This window comes from Anser cygnoides, chromosome 11, assembly GCF_040182565.1.
Source record: "Anser cygnoides isolate HZ-2024a breed goose chromosome 11, Taihu_goose_T2T_genome, whole genome shotgun sequence".
NCBI classification, from domain to species: Eukaryota; Metazoa; Chordata; class Aves; order Anseriformes; family Anatidae; genus Anser; species Anser cygnoides.
Window position 1 is genome coordinate 6,235,145 of NC_089883.1, and position 19,036 is coordinate 6,254,180.

General features: G+C 41.9%; 1 long non-coding RNA gene across 1 annotated transcript in view; it reads right to left on the reverse strand.

Moving 5' to 3' along the window:
* Positions 1-314: 314 nt before the first annotated feature.
* Positions 315-19,036, reverse strand: part of LOC106036509 (uncharacterized) — a 193,490-nt gene continuing 174,768 nt past the window's right edge. Inside the window, exons 11-12 of the long non-coding RNA XR_010834103.1 lie at positions 6,834-10,129; positions 315-5,401 (exon numbers count right to left, since the gene is read on the reverse strand). This is a non-coding gene — a long non-coding RNA (uncharacterized lncRNA). The remainder of the gene's footprint in view (positions 5,402-6,833; positions 10,130-19,036) is intronic.

Genomic DNA, 19,036 nt, shown 5'->3' on the forward strand with positions numbered 1-19,036 from the left:
CCGAGCCCTGGGGGACTCCACTAGTGACCGGCCTCCAACCAGATTTGACTCCATTCACCACAACTCTTTGGGCCCGGCCATCCAGCCAGTTTCTAACCCAGCGAAGCGTACGCCAGTCCAAGCCCCGAGCAGCCAGTTTCTCGAGGAGAATGTTGTGGGGAACGGTGTCAAAAGCCTTACTGAGGTCAAGGTAGACCACGTCCACAGCCTTTCCCTCATCCACCAAGCGCGTCACTTGGTCATAGAAGGAGATCAGGTTCGTCAAGCAGGACCTGCCTTTCATAAACCCATGCTGACTGGGCCTGATCGCCTGCTTGCCCTGCAAGTGCCGCGTGATGACCCTCAAGATAATCTGCTCCATGAGCTTCCCCGGCACTGAGGTCAAACTGACAGGCCTATAGTTCCCCGGGTCTGCCCTCCGGCCCTTCTTATAGATGGGCGTCACATTGGCTAGCCGCCAGTCGACTGGGACCTCCCCTGATAGCCAGGACTGCCGATAAATGATGGAAAGCGGCTCGGCCAGCTCCTCCGCCAGTTCTCTCAGTACCCTTGGGTGGATCCCATCCGGCCCCATCGACTTGCGCACATCCAAGCTCCGTAGCAGGTCGCCAACCATTTCCTCATGGATAGCGAAGGTTAGCGATAGTTTTGTGCATGACAAACCTGCATTTATTTGGAAATAAGCATCAAATAGCGCCATTTGTCTTTTATTCTCTTGTTGATGCTCAAACCCAGGGGTTATTATCCATCCAGTGGTTTACAGATGAAGTGACCTCTTCATCTGGACAGGATCTCCTTCCCTTGGGGGATATCTTTTGGCAGCTCGTTCAGCTTTTTTACCTATAACTTCAACCCCAGATTTAGTTTTCAAACAACAGTTTGAAGTGTCAGCCATTTTATCTCCATAACTGATTTTGCCTGAAAGTGTCACTACGCAGCTCTGGGATGGTGAGGGCTCCTGTGAAATCCTCCTTGACAAACAATGTCCACAACAGAAGGATTAATTCCATAAATGTGAGCTGTAGCACAGGTAAAGCACAAAGTAAAAAGGCAGTCTGGGTTGTCATCATTTCTGCACTACCTTTTCTAGCCACTACCAGCTATTCAAGGGATGTCCCTGTTGACCCTCCCTCAGAGAATCTCAAAGGGAAAATGGCAGAAAGGAAAAGAAGAAAAGAAAAAAAAAAAAAGAAAAAAAAACACAAAAACATGAAAATGTGATTTTGTTATTTTGCGTATTATCAATGGTATCTGCTATGGATTTGGTCTTTTCATTCCCTTTTTGTAAAATCTAGATGGTTTGGCTCTTGTCCCACATGACTGGGGGAAGAGCAGAGAATGAAGCTTCCTTAAGAGGTAAATTATGTGAAATACTGAGATTTCAAGTAAAAAGATCATACATTTGGAGAAAGAAATGTTGCTGAATAAAAATTCCAGGTTCCTATCAGCAAGAATATTGTCAAAGAACCCAAGTTCATGCTTTTCTCCTCGTTTCCTCTATAGCAAACATGGTTTTATGTATTTTTCTATTTCATTTCCTCCTCCTTCTCTTTCTGTTATCTACTCCAGCTGTTCCTTTTCTCTCTCCCCTCTTGCATCCATTTTTTGCTTATAATTAATTGCCTCTGTAGTAGATTGTTACTAAAAAATTTGAGACCACTTTCAAACCTTTGACCCTAAACAACAAATATCACATATCAGTAGAACAATTAATATTCTTAATCCTAAAAATTCTGCTCTCATGTTTAAATCAAGAGGTTAAGACATTGATCGGTTTGCTTTTTAATAATGCATTCACAGCTTTATTTTCCAGTGAAGAGCAATAGATTTCCATGCGCAAGCTGGGAAAAGAAGAAAGGCTGCTCCCTGGAAGTAGCTCTTTTTTGCGGTATTATTTGTTTCCCTTCTATTCATTGCCCTTGCCATTAGCCCGAAAATTCAGCCTTTTATCTGAAAAGTAGCTGTGCTGCTTATGGATTTTTTAAAATGTGCTAATTATTCCCAATCCTCAGCCTCTGAAGTAGCTTTCTGTGGAGCTCTAGATTCATGTAACTCCGAGTGAAGGATGGGTTTCTTCTCAGCCCAGTTTCCCACAAGCATTTCTCCACTGCTGGACCTCCCACACCCCTACACCTGATTTATCCCAGAGCCAGCAAGAGGGAAATCACGCCTACAGCTTCAGGCGTGGCACAGAAAGATGTGAGAGGCACTAACAAGCTCAGCTCCTCCAGCGTTCATTCTGACAGAAACAACCCTTGTGTGAAGAAGGAAAGAAAAAAAAAAAAAAAAAGCCACAAAACCTGCTGAATCATCCAAAATGTTGCAGATAACAATTCGGACCTTGCTGAAATGAGATACTCATTTCTCTGTGTCATTTTCATTCTTTCCTACAGATTGCCTTAACCTTGGGCACAGACGGAAGAAATTTCTTTCCTTTACTGCAGTTTCTCTTCTGTCAGAAAAGGCGGCATAAAACAGTGAATGCTCTGTGTTAGAGCAATCAGAATAAATGGACAAGACATTTATAGTAGTTCTGGTTTAATATGTGTGGCTGCCTGCTAAGAGCTTTGCTCTACCCAGAAAATACCCTCGCACACTGGCACTTTGATGTTTTCTTTTCTTTTCTTTCCTTTTTTTTTCCTTTTTTCTTTTTTTTTTTTTTTTTTTTGTCCCAAAGAAAGGGCTAAGATACACAGAGAAATGCTTGAATATACAGCTTCCAACAAAACTCCAGGATAGACACACCTTTCCAGAGTGGCTCTTGTCAAAAAGGGACTGGCATTGCAATAAATATAAAAGCAATGTATATTTTGTTTAAGGAAATATGTTACTTTTTTTTTTCAATAAAAATAACCACAAGCACCAGAATCTGCTGTTTTCTTCCATTTAGAGTCCTCAGCTTTTGCTTTCTTTCTTTTTCTTTCTTTCTTTCTTTTTTTTTTTTTTCTCTTTCTGTTGAGAAAGCAAAGCACGTGAAATCAAGGAACCCTGGAGGGGAAAAAAATAATAAAATACGGATTAAGAAAACTTTACAAATTACAGCTGGAATGAGTAATTTTTCTGAAGATTGATTTTGATTTTCACAGGGCTTTTTCAATGAAATATCAAAATATATGGGGAAAGAAAGTTAATATTTGGACTATAATGGAATATTGACCTATTTTACCTCTGAGAGAGGAATAAATCTAGGAGGTCGAACAGATAGCTCATCCTGTTACAGTCAGTTCTTTTCCAGCAGAAAATGGGTGCGAACCAGTGGCCACCATTATTATCCTCCTTCTCCTCATTATTCTTATAGTTAGAAACACTAATTGTAGTTATAGTGCTTGCCAGAGGGAGCTGTGAACTGCATTTTATTTCTCACAAAATATCCTGGAGATGTAAATTAGACAAAAACATGGCTCGTGCCTCTTCTGACTATTTCCATGCTGATTTTAGATATATTTTCATTTACCATTTAGAAAAAAAAAATCATCAGTGAAAGTGAGAAACGTTTGCCACCCAGAATAATTTTTGAAATGACATCACTTATGTGCATGCCTTTACCACTCGATCTAAAGGATGCTTTAGCTGCTGCAGGACTCTGGACTGGAGGTGTGCAGGCTGAGCTTTGTGCTATAAGATACAAGCATTTAACTAAGATAAACCAATTCTTTTATGAACAAACACGTCTGTTAATAGTTTTCTGTGATATAAGGGTAATGGATGTATTAGCAAACTCCAGATTGAATAAAGGAGAAGAGATAAGCTCCTCTTGATAATAACAGTTTAATTCATCCACTCGGAGAATACGTGAAACAACATGTGACTTAAATACCTGGTACTAAAGACCATTTAGGAAAGTATGTGAGCGAGGGAAAGAAATAAACTACTGGGGTGAAAATGGAAAGAGAGGGGCAGGGAGTCGGGGCAGGGAGTCACGTCAGGTTGCTGCTTGCAAAGAGCTGCTATCAGAAATCATCCTCCTTAGCCACCATATTTAATTAGGAGCTTATTCGTGGCATGTGCTCATCTGTGCCACAGATGGGTGCCTTGCACTACCAGGCGGTCACTGACAGGCACCCAGAAAGGCAGGACTGATGCACAGACAAGGAGGAATGCAGTTGCCTGGCCAGAGGCCCTGAGCCTCGCTGGCACCACTCCGCCGGCAGGGCCGGAAGATGTAGGCAGGAGATGCAGCAACAGCTCTAGGGATCTCCCTTCTCCTCGCTCATTTTCAGGAAGGTTGTTTGGTGTTCGGCTGGTTAGGATATGTAGGACACCTAAATGAGACCCATCACCTTCTGGGAGAGGCCAGCACGTGAGTTATCCCGTGCTTCTCATCTACTGCAAACAGAGGCCTTGCCAGCCCGCCAGGAGGCAAACCATGAGCAGCAGGGAAGATTTCAGAACACGAGGAGATGCGCTTACATCTTGCCATTCTGTACTGTCAGGAAATCTCTTTTCCTTCGTCTTTTCTTTTTCTCCTCTCTGATCTTGTTTCCCAGATTTACTTGGCATTAGTTTTTCTTTGCTGAAACTTTGACTTCAAACCTGGGGAAGTTCACACCACATCTTGGCCTGAATGTTTAATCTAGTGTCATCAAACTATAGGTTTTCTTGTACACTGGAGTGTTTGTAATAATTGAATGAACTTAACCTCAGTCAGTTTTGATTTCTTGTCAGAAGAAGACTCAGCAGGCCTTCTTGATTCAGGCTTATATTTTTTTCTTCTTCTCCACTTTTTTCAAAGTCCTTTCTGACAAAACCAAGGCCCCTTGGGCAATATTTCTTATTTATTTCACTGTCCGAAGCTAATTTGAACAGATGCACTGAGAATGACAAAAGTTAAACAGCCTGAAAAATAGATTTCCAGCCCTTGAGGCAAACATTTAAACTTTTTTTTTTTTTTTTTTTTTCCCTCAAAACAGCCTGAGAAAACTCTGCTGCTCAGCTAAGGGTTAATTTAGAAACAGCTTCATTCCCTTGTTTTACTCTTTAGCCAGGCTTAAAGTGGAAACTTCACGTCTCCAAGGTACAACAAAACAACTAGGACAAGAAATAATTGCACACTACTGTTGGGTATCACAAGTCAAACAAGACGAAACCATTTGTGAAATGTTTTTGTTTTCCTGGGCTGATGTAGCTTGTAAGCCACTTTATTCTTTCATTACTGTTCTCCTTAAAGCTCACATGCAGTTTAGGCAATTCACATGCAATGAGCTCCGATTCCTCTGCTTTCTTGAAGATCTCACGCTACTTTCTGAAGAGTTCACTCCCAAGTCAAATTCTTCCTCTCCATCCAATTCTTTCCTGATTTTGCTTCTTTGTCTAAGGCCTAGATCTGTTTTGCTTCTGTGGTTGAGTTAAATAGTAGTGCTTCACCCAGAGACAGATGCATTTCAGCAAGAGATTACGTTGTCTTTATGCAAATCAACAGAAAAAGAAATGAGGAAAGGTAAAATATCTTTCAACACTCAGTACATCATCAAATGTGAGCTAAAACATTAAATTTGGAAAAATAAATTAAAAAAAAAAAAAAAACACCAAACATTTATGAGGGAGTAAAAACACACATTCCTTCTCAATAAAATAACACTAGGTCATGCTGTCCCCCCACTCTCACATCTTTGTGACACCATAGGCAAATGCCTATGTGATCACCTAAAAGTCTCTGAATTTTTACCATGTTTTATGATGTTTTCAGCTATCCACATATAAGCATATACAGTTTATATAAAGCACATGATTTACAAGACCTACTGAATGTCACACAAATACCACTAACAGCCCTGCATGCTAGCTAAGAACTACTTTACTACCAGCCAGTGTGTTGGAACATGTTTATACAAACTATGTATCAAAAAAATTCAAAGAATATAAACATACAAAAAATAAAACCTGTTTTCAGGATACTGAGAAAAGTTAGAAAGGTCTCAGATGATGAGATATTTGCCGTGACTAGTTCACCCAGTTCTGCTCCTAACCACCAGCAAATCCGTAGCAAGATTCCAGCAACCGCTCTGGTTGTTTTCTTTTGGTTGTTTTGTTTGGATTTTATTCTAATTAAAGACATCCAGAAAGGTTCAGGGGTTTATTGGTCTTCAGAATATAATTAGAGATCAGATCTAACAGTGTTATTCATTTGTGGAGATAAAGGACTAGCACTATTAAAAAACCACAGTCATTCAGGAAATGCACCAATTAACTCACACATTTGTACTATCCATGTGGTGCATCCACACACATGTACGTGTATACATATGTGAACATGGGAACATTTGAATCTTTGATATTGAAATGAATATTTCTCATTTAGCTTTGTAAAATGCGGTTACAGTGCTTCAGAGCTGAGCCAAAAGCAGAGAAGCAGCGCGTCGCCGCTCCCCGTGCCCACTGTGAGCAGTCCCTGGAGCAGTTCAGTCTCTCTGAAATATTGGCCAATAAAGACCACGACACATGCCTTATTTCAGGTCTCAGTGACTGGTGAGGTACCCGGAGAGCATCACTGCAATTATTCCTGTACCTGGTCCTTTACAGCCACCCAGGCCTTGTTCACATGCCTTGCTCAAAGTCTTTGGAGATACAAAGCACCTGGGTGCAATTTTTTGTTCCCAGAAGCAGACCTTACCCCAGGGACATCGAGCTCCCACTGCTGGCATCATCAGTGATGATGATGTGGAGCAGCTTGGTTTGGCTCCTGCTCCGAACGAGCCTTTGAAGCCTAACCTCTCTTCACTGACAACAGAGCATTCGTTTCCAATCCTCCTCCATTCATGGGGCTCTGTAATGCCCTGATCAACGAGGTGTAGCAATGTAAGTCTACCGAGAATAGACTTGTTTTTCTTAGTTACCTTTTACTTTCCTTGTTTGAGTAGCTCCTGGATTTTCAGTCATCAGCAATGTGAAAATCGGTGCCGCGGAAACTCAGGTTAAGCTCCTAAATCTTCCTGTTGAGAAGAGGCACTGTGTCTCACTGCTGAATCAGCAACTGTCAACTCAAAAGGTTGATTAGACCTGACAGGAGATCCTGTATTATTCCCTCAGTAAATGCTAGAGACAAGCCCATACAGCCTTCACACAGTTTTCTCAGTTTCTTGTTTTCTTCAACCCTTACACTGCTCTGCTCTCAGATCATTCTTATTGTGACTGCACTCCTCTTTCACTGCAAGTGAAGGAAACATATGTTCAGTAGGAAAAAGATCTGTTTTGCGAGTTAGATGTTATCTGTGATGGGACAGCTTCATTCCCCCCTCATGCCTGATATGGTGCTCCTGTAGCTAAATATCTGACAACAGCATCACAGCAGAAGGACTGAGGCCACCAAGCTTCAAGTCATTGCTGCTGCTTCAGGAAAAAGCTGTGCCTAAGCCACATGGCTGGAGCTGGTGGAGTAAATTTTGGGGCCTCAGAACAAGTCCAAAAGCTTAACCTCAACTGAACACAGCACATCTAGTAGTCCTGATGCCTGGGTAAATGCCTTTCAAGCGAAGGCAGCACAGCAAATTTGAACACTTCACTTCTCTGATAGGAAATCGATGCCTACTTTTAGTATTCAGCTTCCAAACTAGATTTTCCCTTTCCGTACTCCAAGTCCCTGTCCTTCAGGCAGCTGCCTTCTGCTTTCCCAGAGGCATTGAAGAAGGGGCTGGAGCGGAGGGGAGGAAGGGAAATGATCATCAATGTTTTGGTCACAGGGAGCAGATGCAGGGTAACGACAGATCTGTGACAGCCCTCACACGCTGGGCTCCTGCCCGCACTATTTACTTGTAGCATATGAAAGAGATGCTGTTTATGGCACTTGCGGGCCAGTCTTGCTATTTAAAACACTTTGCCATACTGTTTTCAAAATCTTCGCTACACTCTTGGTGCCAAGTGAAAAGCAAGCAGGGAATCAAACGTTAAACGTCTGCGAGGCTCATGACAGCAACGTCTGCGCCAAAGAAATCTGGCGTGTCTGAACTCCTCATCCTGAGAAGGATTTTTTTTTTTTCCCTTTCCCCCCCACTCTCTATCTTTCTTTTCTTCTCAGCTTCCCACCACATCCTGAGGTTTGAGTCACTGTGGGTTGCATTTTTATCAACAATGAAACACAGAGACACCTTTCACAGCTGCTGAGCTGGTTACTTGCTTGGAATTTGGCTTTATAAAGGCCAGTTGTTTGCTTTTAGAGAGTTCACACACATGTATATGCAGCCTCAGACTTGCACACAAAGAATTCTCCGTTTGCTTATGCTGCAGCAAAACAGCACAGCCATAGACCATTGAATATGTCATTGAATATGTCATCAGGGACGAGCCCTGCTCCTGTCACCCAGGAGCGATGAGGCGATGCTGCGTGGGCTAGCAGGTAGCCCAGTGTTTAATTAGGACCCCGTAAAAGAAAAATAAATAAATAAAAATCAACAGATGACGAAGCTTTCCAGGATGCCAGATACACTGCGGAGCGACAACAGCATCAAGATTAATGTTACTGATTTAGGATCGTTACGAGGAGAATTGGTTTTAGAGCTGCATAGTGCTTTGCAGCTTCTCATTTCAACATAGCTCCTCGTCCTTCTGTGCTCCTTAATGATGGGGAAACATTATTTCCCAGCCTGCTCCCGTACGTTCTGGTGCCTCTCCGAAGTGGCCTGTTCCGGTGGCATCAGCAAACCTGGTTAACTTCCCCCTTGATATCCCCTCTCCCCTGCCTCCGAGCCCAGCACGCTGTTTTTCATTTTTGCACTGCCTCTGCACTTCCTGATTCCTGCTCATACTGCACATGATGAACTACAGCAAGAAAGGCTCTTCTGATGGTATTTCCTGCCTGTCAAACAGCAGGAAGCATCAGAAACCTTGTGAGAAAACCATTTCACATGACACTACTAGGTTAATAATACGGGCCCAGATGGCCGGGATGGGTTTGGACAGCATTCAGGTTAGTATCTGAGCGTTAGGATGTTTACCTGAACTTTTGATCCTGTTGAGGTTTGGCTATCTCTTTCAGGTTCCACATAAGCTTTTATGCCGTCTACTGTGCTTTTTTCCAGCCAAAGGAGTTTCATGAGGAGAAATTTATTATTTATGCTTCCTGATCAGCTCAAGGTGTGCATGGAGCAATAAGTGGCTCTCGTTGCATAAGGATGCTCTTTAATGGTATGGCTCCTTGCAGTTTGCTCTGACTTGTAGGGTTTTAGCGCACACACATTCTGACAAACTTGGATCTATGTATGTTCGTAAATCCCTTCACTAAACCCTTTGACATGAGCAACCCTTCATTCAAAAATTTTGCAAGCAAACAAAGTGAAAAATTTCTCTGTCATTGTGTTTCAGTCACTGAAAACAGAGAAAGGAAAGCATATTGTGTGATTTAGATCACCCATCACGTAAAATGAATAGGAATTGAATCAAAGAGTGTACACTGTCTGAACTTGTTAACAAATATTGGAAGAAAATGCTTGAAAGAAATTAGGTTCGCTTCCCAAATGATTCACGAGTCAGAAGAGGAGTTATAGTCCTACTTGGAAAGGACGGGGTTCCTCTTGAACTTAGCATCTACCCTTAACAACAAACACATGCTTAAATCCACGTAAGATGAGCGAGACTAAAGAGTGCTGAGCTGGGACACTATCATGGAACATTTTCAGCTGTTTTCAACACTGGAATTTTTCCCCAGCATCCTGCAGACGCTGCCGGAAATCCCCGAGGCAGCCTAGGGCATTTGGGTATTCATTCTGCATGTCAAAATTCCCCTGAAGGCTTTGCAAAATGTGAACCAGCTCTGCTTTGTATGCGTCTGCATGACAATGTTAGCTACTGATTTCTCTCTGAGACGGTATAGTTCCAAAAAATCAAAGGTTCAATTTTGCTGTAGTGGTAAATGGAAATAAAAGCCAGGCAAACTACCAATTTCCTGCCTGAAATGAAAGTAACTACCGAGATGCAATAAAAAAGTCAAAGATTCAAACTCTGTGATTCAGCAGAGCTTCGCAGGACATACCTGAAAGTGTCTCTTCCCTTTATTTTTCTCATCTATTCACAGGTCAACCAGACTTTCCTTACTGGGATGTGCTGGCAGCAAATCACATTTCATGAGACAGCTATAGTCTGCAACGTCGTGTCTGCTGTTCTTATTAACAGTTTTTCCCCTCATCTATGTCTGCTCCATCTGAAACAAACAGTCTACGTCAGACGTTCATTATATTGATGATGTCCCAATGACAACCAATTTATTTTCCTGCCTGCACCTCCACGAATTGTATTAGTAATGATGTCTATCTGCTGTAGAGATGCTTTGTAAAAACTGATGGTCTGCCATGAGGATACTTAATTACATCTTCTTAAAGGAATACAATTAAGTTTGCAGGTAAAAGATTGCTCTGGGGTTAAAAATGTATCTTCAAATTAGTTTTCCTGGTGGGTAGGATGTTTAATTTTCATTTCAGTAACCAAACTGGAGAATTGATCTGAGAGGTCTAGTAAGATGAATGCTCCCAAAGGCAGTGATGACACCCATCTGAGCTGTCATTCAGACTTCAGCCAATATGATATCTGTTGGTAAAACCAGGAAAACAGCATGCACGTATGACAGTGCACCTAGCCATGAGGGACCTCCTGCAGTACAAATACCGTATGCTGACGGGGCCAGGACTGTCAGCCATTTACACAGGGTGGTGATGAAATTGCAGCTCTTGGTTTGCATTTTCACAAAACGTTCACCTTGGATAAGGTTGTGCGTTTGCCACCAAAACTACAAGAACATGGCATTCCCAGTTCGCACAAGCATCCATGGGACAGCTGGCCACCTTCTGACGGGCCTGCAGGGCTTGGGGCACCACTGCCATATGGATCCTCAGCCCAGAAATAGGATGCATGAGGATACGTTGTCCAGGCAGAAACTAACTCATTCTCTTAAGCCACAGAAAGTGTTTGGGTTCTCCTGAAGCCTACGCAGGAAGCAGGGATCTTTCATCTGTGGTTTCCACACTGTCCTGACTCTGGTAAAATTTGGATTTTCTGCAGTGGCTTCATTTGACTCCTTCTTGGGATCATTTATCCTTTCAGCTCAGTCTGCTCTGATGTTTTCCACATCACCTCTGACATATTTAGTTTCCACATTAGCTGTAACATATTTATTATTTTTAGCTGAGCAATTCCTTTCTGAAAGCAAATCACTTTTTCATAACATTTTGGAAGTGAACCCAAGAAGATGCCTGAAAGGAATTTCATGAAAATACATGTAGCAATACTTCCCTGCAAAGTAAATCATAACTCATTTAACATGCAGATCTCTGCAAGTGCTGGAAACCACCTGCTTCCCAAAGCACACAATTCTGAAGTCCAAAACAGAAAATAAATAAATAAAAGTGGCTACGTACTCACACACAAATCCTTATCCGAGTCTATTTTAGCACATCAGAAACCAGAAACTGTCGATGTGAAAAAGAACATAAAGAAAAAAAATCCTTTGTGTACTATTACTTTAAAAATAGTCTATCATAGTTATTTCCAGAATATGTCAGCATATAATTTAAAGCAAATGTTTTGGATGAAAACAGAGGTTTTCAAACTACTTGTGGCAAATAATATTTATAATAATATTGATTTTATTTGTGGTCTTTTCTCTCCTGTTTCCTGCTAAACCACTCATTACTGGAACATATTTACTAAACAGTTTGGACAAATGTTTGCCAAGCTGTTGTCTTTTTGCAAATTGTACAGTATGATATTTTTGTTAGTTGATTTTAATAATAACGATTATACTAGTTGGCTCAACCACACAATAAAAATTTGGTTTCTTGACTGGAGAGACTGAAGAACTTCAAACTAAAACCAGCAAATAGTAAAATTGTTTTCACTTCTAGGTGCAACATCTGGTTGAAAACAAAAGCTAGGAGAGTTCACAGGGTTTGCAACTCATAAAAATAATAACTAAAAAAAAATCATTAATCACAATTTAACCAAACTCATTAATCACAATTTGACCAAAACCTTTGCGCTGACTAAAGTTTCCAGCCAATTCGTGGGAGCATTTGTGAATCACTTTAAGTACTATACCTGCTCCAGATGACTGAACAACCAAAAAGAGCGACTGTTCTGGAAAAAAAAGCTAGAGGAGATATTTGAGCTGAGCCGTGTTTGGGAGCGCTGGGAATATCCTTTGCCTTGCTGGTTCCTATGGCTGGAGACCCCTCCACTCCCCAGCAGATGCTGCTGAGGCCGCCCTCTCACCAGGTTTCTGACCTAGCTGGTCAACCCAGACCCAACATCCAGATCTTGCCCATTGAGGAGAAGCCCCACTCCAGCCCTACGGATTTTCCATGCACGTACTAAAGATTAAATCAAACCTCCAGATACAAAAATCTCCTGTTCTTCGGCAAAGTTTGGATTGGGGTTAAGATCCAAACTCCATGGCTCAGGACTGTTGCCAGTTCTGTCGTGTCTTTCCATCCCTCTTTCTGGACACGATCGATAGCAGCCGTGCCAGTAGAAATGAGAGTTAGAAGCTGTTTTTAGAACTCTGCTCCTTTTGCTTTCATACAAATTAGCAAGAATATTCGAACTGAAGCTCCATGAAATTTCCATCTCCATTCTGCAGACCCGGGATTTGGATCGGGTCCAGCCTGAAGGTGCTTAGCACACCGCAGGCCAAGACCTGGTCCTGCTCCCTTTCAGGGCAGTTTAAACTTAGCACTGAAATTAACGGATGAACTCAGGATTTTAATGCAGTGACATGCACAAAGAAAAAAGAAAAAAAAAAAAGAAAAAAAAAGAAAAAAAAAGAAAAAAGAAAAAAAAGAAAAAAAAAAGAAAAAAAAAAGAACTAGGGAACCTAGGAATTTGCTCCTTTTGCTCAGTTTTGAGTGATTTAGTCTAATTCCTTCCTACATCGTATTGACCCTGGCACTAAACCTCTTGAAATCGATGGATGGACCTACTCTGGTGAGCCTTGCCTTCAGCCTATTCTGACAAAAGCATCAATTCTTCACATTACAAGAGGAATGAAGGCGTGTGGATAGGTATGCCTGTAGAGAAATGTTTAGAATTATACTTGTTCTCTTATTAAATTCAAGCATTAACTGCAGGATTCATTTGCTCCTTATAAGCAAACTGTCTATGAGACTTTCATATGCATGAGCCATAAATATTGCATTTAGTCAGCTCCGTGCCACATTATTAATAGGCATTCTGTTTACACCCATCAGATTTGATAGAAAACATTGCCTGCTCTGTCAGTAATACACAAGAACTAGTTAGCACCCATGAAATAAATGCTGCTTGATGTAAATTGCTTCAGAGCTAGACTTAGAAAATGTTTATTCAAGGCCTCGCAACAATCTGTTTGGATACACCGCAGCTAGGGAACATGTCACCTACAATGCTGCCGAGCGGAGGTTCTAGTTAAATCATTTTAATGGTAATACAAGCCATGCTAGCAAAGAATCTCTTGCAGAGACTGTAAGTCATGCCTCTCTGTGTTTAAGAAAAGGTGACTTGTTATTGTTCTTCTTTAGGATAGGGTGATTGACTGAGGGAATTGGCTGGAAACCCTCAGCAGAACCACACGGGGCCTTTTGGTGACAGTGTTCCTCGGGGTTAAAAGCTGGGTGCAAATGAGCAAAGACACACACACCCCCTCCACCATGCCTCTACCTGCAGTCAGCACATTACCAGTTCACCTACAAATTGTTTTTTTAAAGGGCTTTTGGTATTAAAGAGAAAAAAATAAATAAAAATAACTATGTGATACTAAATTTTCTGTTTATCAACTTCAGACTCGTAGAATCATCTAGGCTGGAAAAGACCTTCAAGACCATCAAAAGTCCAACCATAGACCTGACCTACTGAGTCCCAACGTCAAATCATGTCCTTTAGTGCCACCTTGTAGGAAACCAAGACTGAAAAATCACTTTCCTGTATACAAACAACCAGCAAGTGGCTTTGCCACCCGGGCATCATACAAAGACTGTCAGAGCTGCATGGCAGCCTCTAGGTAAGCTTTTTGTGTTCCCCATACATAGCAGGAACACCTAGAGCTCAGCCTCAGTATTGCCATTACTTTGTTTGACCTGAGGCAGTCTCCCAAGCAGGAGCTAATCCAACAGCCCATCGGAGAGCCTGCACATGCCGAAGAGATCCCGACCCCAGGAACTCGCAGCCGGGTGCTGCTCGGGAGGCGACCAGGTGGCACAAAGCAGTGGTGACAGGAACTCGATGCTGCCATCGGCCCGTGATGAGCGGTGTAATTGGTGTACGACTGGTGTCATGGCACACCGGTTGGCAGTGCAATGGGAAAAAGCACTCATCCCTAATGAGCCTGACTACTCTGCTGGAGAAAGAAATGTTTTTTCTTTGTTTCCCAGCTTGACTCAGCAAGGAGCAGGTGCAGAGCTGGCAGCCAGGAGCAGCAAAGCCTAGGAAGTGGTAAGCTGAGCGAGGAGAAAATTATGGTGACCCAGCATGTAATTGCTCCACGGGTAGTTTTTCCTCCCCAAAAACCCTACGATGCTGTCTGCAGGTGAGCCCTCCCCCTCAGGCATTCACAGACAGAACTCATAGGATTGGAGAGGCTCATTGAAAGCACTTGGGTCTCCAAGTTTTATATAATGGCGTTACCTACAATGAGCCTGCTACAGGCTGTGTGGGTATCAGACAAATGGGATTAGATGAAGCCATATCTATCTCCTCACCTGTTTTTGTCCTGATCTCCTGATTTATCTTTTCCCACTGCCTTTAACTCATTGTCTCTTATTAAAGTGATGGATAAGCTTGGCAACCATGCCCTCTTTAAAAATGAGGGGGAAAAAAAGAAGAAAAAAAAGAGTGATGTCCTGCCAGGCAGATTTTTCAAGATGATTCTCCATGCATCTGGAATGCAGCAAACCATGAAACGCCTGTGTCCCCTTAAAGCTCCACTTCAACCAGCCTGAGGGTGCATAAAAGATAGTGCTGAGAAGGACCAACCCAATTGGCCTGTAGGTAATGTACCAATATTGAAGGAAGAACATTTTTAAAAAGCTAGATCACTCTGCTCCTTAAGCGCCCTTGTATTCTCCCTGTAAATCTGGCCACACTCACCATGACTGATCTAAAATATTCCATTTTTAATTAGTTCCAGGCTTGTGAATGTGATTGCTACATCTGCACGACACAGCAGTGCCAAATCAAAGTCTGAAGCTGATGAACGAGTACTGCACAATTTAAAGACCTGTTGAAGGAGAAAATAGGGCTACTCCACTCTTGGAAATCCCTTTTTGTTAAGCTTGGAGCAACCAGGTCCTCACCTTGATCTCACAGCCCCATTAAAAATGAGCAACTGGGGGATATTATTCAACTTTTCCCAGATTCAAAAACACAGCTCTCAGAAACAATCCAAACCCATAAATGCTGTGCTGTCCCAAAGATGCCTCTCTGCAGAGGTATTACCAGTAATTGCACCTGGGGGCTGGGGAGCACCGTGGCTCAGTGAAGTCCTATTCTGAGGTTGTCACTGACTCTGTGTCAGGATCTGAGTTACTTTCTCATGGTGGAAATCCACAGCACAGAGATAGAACAGTTGTCCCATTTAGTCCCAGGTGACACACCAAATTTCCTTCTCTCATCATTCTAGCACAGTAAATCTCTTCCTTCAGTATCTTCTTTTGGTAGTATCTAATTCAATGTTGTCTCCTGTTCTTTGTCAGAGGCACAAACTCTTAATAAGGATGAGACCTAAATGCTCATAGAAGGCACGTTGTCGTGATAGCTGGGCGCAATCTTTTCTCCATCAATACCAGTTCCTTTACCACAGAGCTCTGCTATGCAGCCACTTTAAATGTAAGACACTTCAGGGGAAAGTTAAAGAATCCCTTGAGAAATTATCTTATAAGGAAGACAATAACATGAGAAGGAATGCATCACTAATAATAAAGCACACAGGCACAACTGATAGACAGAGAGACAGATGGACTGAGAGATAGTCACAAGCATTACTCCGTGGAATTTTATGCCAGCTGGAACTAACATTTTTGTGGTTCACAGAAACCATTGCTCTCTCTGCTTAGATGTCATGACCAAAGCCATCATAAGTCTGTGCATATGCTATTCTTCTCTTTTTACTTTTGCAAATGTTCTGTTACCCTCTTTCTCTCTCGACAGCAAGGCTGAAACTCTCTCACAAGGACTAGGAGGTAAAATCTAAACCATCACAAACTGTGGCTCAAATAAATCTGACCATATGCACTTTTGAAATGGCTCATATTTTAAACTACAGGTCTGTGTGTAGCTGTTCTTCCTTTCAAGCCTCAAATAAATAAATAAAACAACAACACAACTCTGTGCGTCTGTGCTCCAACAAGCTCTCTCATGCAAGGCTACTAGCACTGATTACCCCTTGCATAAGAGTTGATAAAAATATTTTCTTGCAACAGCTGACAGCACGTGGCCATGGGCTGCTTACAAATAGGCAGCGGGGCAGGGCACGAAAGTGGACGCTGGGTTCCTAAGGGTGAGTTAGCTAGAAGCAAAGTGCCATTGCTTTCCCAAAAACAAAGAGTCTCTGGCTAGCTGGAAAGCAAGCCTGCTGTTTCTGCCCTGCCTTGTCAGGATTAGCAGTACCTACCTGGGATCTGCAGTGTTGACCATGGCTGTCAATTAAAACTAAACACATTTCAGCGTGGCTGCCAGCCAAAAACACAGAACCTGCCAAATAGTAAACACAGAAGATCTGCCTAGTTTCAAAACAATTGTGCCACCGCTGCGAGAAGGGTGTGCTTATAATTCCCTGTAAGCCAAGGACTGCCTGTGCCAATTCCTAGCTCACGGATGAGGCCTTCAGAAGGAGCCATCCAGAGCTCTCTGCCTGCTATCAGATCCTTTTTCTCTAATTTTAGGACCTCCAGATTTTTTGCTTTATCTTTTTATCTTGTGTTTTTTTTTTTCCACCTCAGTACCCTTTACCTGAATAAGCCTGGTTCGTAGCAGTGTCTTTGCTCTGTCAGCAAGGAGGGCACTAAAATGCATCAGACAAACAAAGCCAAAGGGATCAGCCAAAGATCACAACAAGTGGATTTCTAGACTGGGCATCTGGTTTTGACACCTCTCTTGAGGAATAAATAAGTAATCTTGTGAAATTAATTAATTTATTTTCTATTCCAGTCACGTGGTGGTTCAAACTAACAAAAAGAAGTATTGACTAAAAAAAATAATTGACTAAAAAAATAATTGTTTGCAATTTCTAAACTGGAAACCGGAAATGGATATGTACTGAGAGAAATACATCTGAAATAACAGGTGATTAAAAAGAAGGTGGAAATATATTTTTGTTGTTGTTGTTGTTTGTTTGTTTTTATTTATCCTGAAAGTTTGGGGACATTTTGGCCTTCCAAACAGAACACCTCTAAGCTACTTGTGCTTGTGGCAGCAGAAGGGGGGCTCAAAGGAAAGCCTCTCAGCCCGCTCCAATCCAAAACTTGGCTTTAATCCTTTGGAGCTGCTATGGAAATAGTTTTGACTTCCTGAGCTCTTCAAGCACAATAGGAAATACATAAGAAGGGATCACAGGTGCAGTGAGGAATGGTGACGACTGTACAAACGGCCCATAAGGTATGTAAGCAGGCAAGCACAAATAGTTGCAGCGATGATATTAAGGTGAGAGGAGACTTATTTCCTGGCATCACAAAGGCCAGACCTTGGAGTCCTGGCAAGTTCTATTTTTGGTTTGCATATCATACTTAAAACCTACATCAGAAGAAAATATGTCTTTAATTTTATATTTTAAACAGAAACCAAACATAGATGCCAGAGCACATTCTTCTGTGTTACACTGAACTTGGTAAAGCCTATGACAGCCATGTTTTATTTTCCTAGAGATATCCACTTGCCTTTTCAATTAGGTTTAGATTCAGTCCAGAAATATGATGGTTTTGGGCCTAAACAGCACTCACATGTTCCAGATTTCACCATTATTGCCTTAAATCTGGACTGTGAAGATCTGACAACACAGCAGGACAGGTAGATCAAGGGAAAGAAATATTGAGATCCTCATAACTAAACACACTGCATCAATCCCTGGTTTTCATTCTGAAAGCTCCTAAAGCACGTTACAAATTGGGTTCTTTACCTCCCCAAATCATTTCATTCACCCACGAAGTAAAACCATGTTAGGAGTTGGGAGAGGGAAGAGAGCAAGAAAGAGGCAGATTTTTAACATCAGCCCAACAAAATAATTTTAAATCAGGAAAAAGAAAAATAATAAACCTAATTACTTATTTCTTTAATCATCATATATCAGGACTCTCACCTCCTTACTTTGGCTTTTCTGTGATGCAGGTAATAGTTCCAAGACTCATAACTTAAAATGTTTTCAAAGTGTTTTGGCAGCCCACAGGGAGCGAAGTATTGCATATGACTGGCAGGTCTTCTCCAAGCACTCCAGAAAAGCCCCAAACTGGCTTGCTGCAATAGCTTTTCTTCAGGGGGCAATGCTAATATAAACTGTCAATTTGGGCCTCATCAGGGTATAGCAGAATGTCACAGTCACCCTGATTCCTCTGACTCTCAGAGTGGGAATTGCATCATGAAGGAAGGAATAGCAGCAGAATCAGTAGCGTAAGATATTTTTCTATCTGTAAGTATCCATATAACAACAAATTATTTATGGTGAAGGTGCTTACCATCTTTCCCTCCATTTGAATGTGACGGGCAGTGTGGCAGGGTATGTTTGGAAACAAGCAGAAAAAACAGGTTGGCTGTCTGTGGACTTGCCCACCTTCTCTCAGCAGCAGCCTCAAACGCTGTTTTGTTTTGACACGTGTTTCCAATAAAAACACAAGGTTCGTATTGACAAGAGGAATGCTGGACCAGACCACTGGCATTTCAGAGCAGCCACAAATCCTGCTTTCTTCAAGCCCCCAAGGGTCAATTCCATGTGGCAAGAATCCCCACTCTCTAATTACTCATGTTCTTCCACAACCAGCCTCGTTATCTTGTGAGCTACTGTCAGCTGAGGCAGATTTTTCAATTATTTAAAGAGGCATTGTCAAGTTGACTATGCTCTATTTACATACATAAAATCAATAATATCTTTCCCATTACC